This window comes from Meleagris gallopavo, chromosome 14 (assembly GCF_000146605.3).
Source record: "Meleagris gallopavo isolate NT-WF06-2002-E0010 breed Aviagen turkey brand Nicholas breeding stock chromosome 14, Turkey_5.1, whole genome shotgun sequence".
NCBI lineage: Eukaryota > Metazoa > Chordata > Aves > Galliformes > Phasianidae > Meleagris > Meleagris gallopavo.
Genome location: NC_015024.2, coordinates 4,029,168 through 4,033,472, shown reverse-complemented (window position 1 = coordinate 4,033,472; position 4,305 = coordinate 4,029,168). Strand labels below are relative to the sequence as shown.

The window sequence follows — 4,305 nt, the reverse complement described above, 5'->3', positions numbered from 1 at the left end:
TTTTTTTGTCTACAGCTGCTAACAAAGCAAACAAGTCAGTATTTCCTCACCAAAATACCAGGTAGGTGAAATGGAAACAGAGAATGGAAACAAGACAGCACGCAACAGATGTGCAACATTTCTGCCTCAGTCAAGCATCAGAAGTTCCCGAAGAAAAAAGTTTTCCCTATGTAATACCTACTTTTCACTTCTAGTCCAAAGCCAAAGAATATTTGGGATGGGATATTTATCATGGTGCATGTGTTCTGCTGTACTTGCACAAACTTCGTGCCCTATCACTAGTTAACTCCAAGAACTGCTCTTTCAGTTCTCTTCTGTCACATGTGACAGTTGGTGCTAACTAGCCCAGCAACGTCAGGAACTAGCACAGAAATGATGTCAGAATGTTGAAATTTTTTCATTCACACTAATCCACTGTGATGGACCATCACAGGTGAAAATTGAGGTACATCTCCTGTCTTATGAAACACAGTAGGAAAGAACGTGATTAAGCATAAAGAGTTTTCTAGAGGCACTACTAGTTTCTATACACAACAAATCCATCACTTTCAGATTTTACAGCTTAATTACAGCAGTTCAGAAAACGTTTCTTGTGCATTTTCAGTTAAAATTAATAATTAGCTAAAAATATTCTAATATCTTACAGCGTTACTTTGTCTCTTCAAGTACTCCTCATTATAAGTTCAGATCTGGTGAGAGCAATTCAATTAGTTCATAAAAAAGAAAATTAGAGTATGTTTGCAACTATATTTCCCAAGCTGATGTTGTTAAAATAGGAAACATGAGAAAGACAAACAACTTTGATCTCTCTTTGTAGAAAATGCCTGACACAGAACAGTACTAATGTCCACTGATCAATGCTGTTTATGCTCATTTGTGCTCAAATGCGATGCACGTATTATGAGGAACACAGACTATATATACTAATAATACAGCAGTTTCATAGCACGTTGAATGGTGCTATATTACTATAGCTAATTTTTATTACAGCTCATAAAATGAGGCACTGACTGCTATTTGTTGCATAGTCTTCTCCCCCTTACATGAAAACCAACGAGACTGAGTTCACCCAGAGCAGTACTTTCCATTTTACAGCTAATCAAGGCTTATGGTGAAAATTTATATAGAGAGAGATTTAAACTCTATCAATGTTTTGGCACTATGACAGTAGTTCACGGTTTAAATAAAATCCATGTATAAATGAGATAAGTTAGCAGCTGTTGCTAACCCACATATCGGTATGAGTCAATCATCAACTATTCCATTCCTTTTAGTGGTTTTTGTCAGTTTTTTTTCCCCTCAAAGTATTAATTCTTACATTTGCAAGTTCAGGTTTGGAGCAAGGAAACAAAGTGACCTGGAAAGCAGGAGTACAATTCTTAAGTGAGCTCAGGTAGCTCCAACAAGAACTGTATGCTGTGGAAACAAGGCCTAAGTGCTGATGTGAGAGTTTCCCACAGCTTCTTTTGGCTCTCAAAGCCACATGTGTCATCAGTGTCTCTTAATGAAGCTGCATATAAATATCTAACTGGTATAAAAAGATAAAAAATGTTCCACAGAACCTCAATTAAAGTCAGATGTGGAGAAAGCAGAAGCCTGAAATTTACTGTCATTTTAAGACAGAATAAAAGCATTTGCTAATAATATTTATTCAGTAAATTGTCATACTAAGGAAGCCATGCAGAACATTTACAATTTCCTGATGCATCTTACGTTAAAGAAACAGGTGCTCTATTATTCTGTGATTAGTATCAAATTAGAACCAAAACTCATTTGTGTTATGATTCCTCTCCTGTTGAACACTGAATTATGGCTATATAGATACCAATCATTTAAAATGTAATACAGTAAATTTTAATATGATATTAATACTTAAGTCAACAGCACAGCACTGGAAGAGGAAACTGAACAATGCAAGTTATAAAGGTTTTAGTATGTGAAAAGTCCTGCATACCTTACTGCAAATTGTATTGCTTCAGTCTGGGCAAACACAGTCTATACCAAGCATGTAGGGAAGGTAATGTTTTCATAGAAACTTAAGATCATCTAAAAATGCTTTGCTTAATGTGGTCAGCCTCTCTTACAGAATAGGCATGGCATATCCAGGACCTCTTCTGAGCACCTCAAGACCAGTTTAAAAATTTGCACATTAAAGCATTTATACAAACATACATCACGAAAGCAGCTTTGCTTAGGTAAATAAAATTCCAAAGATACCACTTTAGATGCAATTTGCTGAAGCGCAGGACAAGAGTGACAAAAGTTCCAACCCTTCTGACAACTGCCTGAGTAAAACACTTCTTCAAACACTCTTAATGAATCAAGATTTTAAGAGAGTTCCTTCTTAAAAAAATAAAGAGATGTACGTTTCCATGTTTGATGCAAGTTTATTAGCCAAATATAATCAACAAATCATTTCATCCAAATCAGTGACTCTATATAATGAATTGCAAAAAGAACTCTTGGATCACTGGAGTAAACTTATTGTTGGGTGAAATTCTATTCAATAGAGAGAAAGGAAATCTTCAATTATTAGAAACCAAACTTCAACTGCGAGATCTCTTTGAAGAATGAAAGTGCAGAAAGACAAGTAATTTCTCACCAGAACAGTAGAACAGCCACTCAATACTCTAATCAAAGTCGGCCATACGTGTCTCTTGAAACCTCCCTCAGCTTGGGGTTAAAGAGCACCTAAGCAAACTCTTACTACACTTGGTATCCCATAAAAGACATTTGCTTACTACCTTTGTTGCAGTCATTAGAATGCCAGGTTTCAAGAACATCTTAAATTGTTCTAGAGAGCACTGATCTTAAATCAATAACATCTAAATTTTAGAGTATTCTTTCTGCTATGAGCAGCCCAAAAGTAGCCAGAGAAGTCATCTAGCAATCTTCCAACTCAACTGTATAAACTGTTCATAGATTTTGAGGAATCATCATTCTATTGAGCAGGATTTTATTTTTATTATATCTGCAAAACAAAATTATACTACTGCCTTATTATATAGAACTACTCTGTCTTTCATCTATGAGCAATGACATCACTACATAACCTCACTACTGAACTCAAAGATTTTTGAAAGTACTCTAATTGCATCTATTTCTGATAAACTTTGAACTTTACAATAGTTACAATAAACTTGCAGCAGACTCTACATTCTATAAAGAGTGGCTAAAACTTTATAAACACATGCAGTGAAGCAGCAGAATTAAAAAAAAATACCTGCAAAACAATTTATTACTAACTATTATAACTATTACTAACTAAATAGGGCAGAAATAATTCTTTTTAATGCTATCATTAGCTGACTAACGACTTCTAAGCATCCTACAAGTCATGTATGGCAATCAGACAACAATCACTCTTATTGCTAATGAGTAGCACCTGGTAAAGAGTATTTATTTTGCTTTGCTGGATCCCCCTCATATATGCTAAGTTTCTGTAGGCATCACTAGCCTGATTTAAGAGCGCATCAAGTATTTTATGGTTTAATGTCTCCAGCATCTGCTCCAATTATTTTAAAAGGTTAAAACATGAAACAGAGAGTCAAGTCACTATTATTCCTGCAAACCTTATTAAGTAAAAGCGTTGAGCCAATTGCAGCTGAAAAAACAGTTATAGCATTTGCACAGGCTACAGTAACTAAATAATCACTTTTTAAAGCCAACTCTGGAAACATCCATGTGATACTGTTGCACCACAATTAAATTATGTTGAGGAGTATAGACTTTCGCAGATGGAGGAAGGATTATAAATCATTATTAAATGCAACTTTAAGACAGATACTCTTTTTGACTGTACAGACTCAATATCACAACTTTTTAGGCAGGGCGTATCTCTCATGAAAGCAGAACATGCATTTAATTCCACATTACAACTTTTGCCACTAAATGAATAAATGAACAGCATTGTTTTCCTCATACTGCAATCCATGAAGGAGCATAGCTATTGTAATTTAAACCAAGTTAAAATGATAACTGATTTTCTTATGCCACACACTACAAGTCAATTTTTTTCTTTAAAATAAACACTTATAAATTCTGATATTAAAAAGCTATGATTAATTTTCAAAAATGTCTAATCTTCATTCCCAACCAGCAGCAAAAACCACCTGGCAACTTGTGTAAATGCTGTGGCTGTAAGTTCAAAGTGGGCTCTGTGCTATCACGACTACCTATTGTTGGTATGCTTTATGAACAGTGCTACACATTTCTAACCAGCTGGTAAAATGCATCCCATACTGTACATCATCTGCCCTTAATGAAAAAAAAAAAAAAAAAGGATTCTCACATCAGCATTTCTCA

General features: G+C 34.9%; 1 protein-coding gene across 1 annotated transcript in view; it reads right to left on the bottom strand.

The window, feature by feature from the left end:
* LOC100539877 (ubiquitin-like modifier-activating enzyme ATG7) overlaps positions 1-4,305 on the bottom strand; it is a 97,274-nt gene that overhangs the window by 53,828 nt on the left and 39,141 nt on the right. The gene's annotated exons all lie outside the window — the stretch shown is intronic.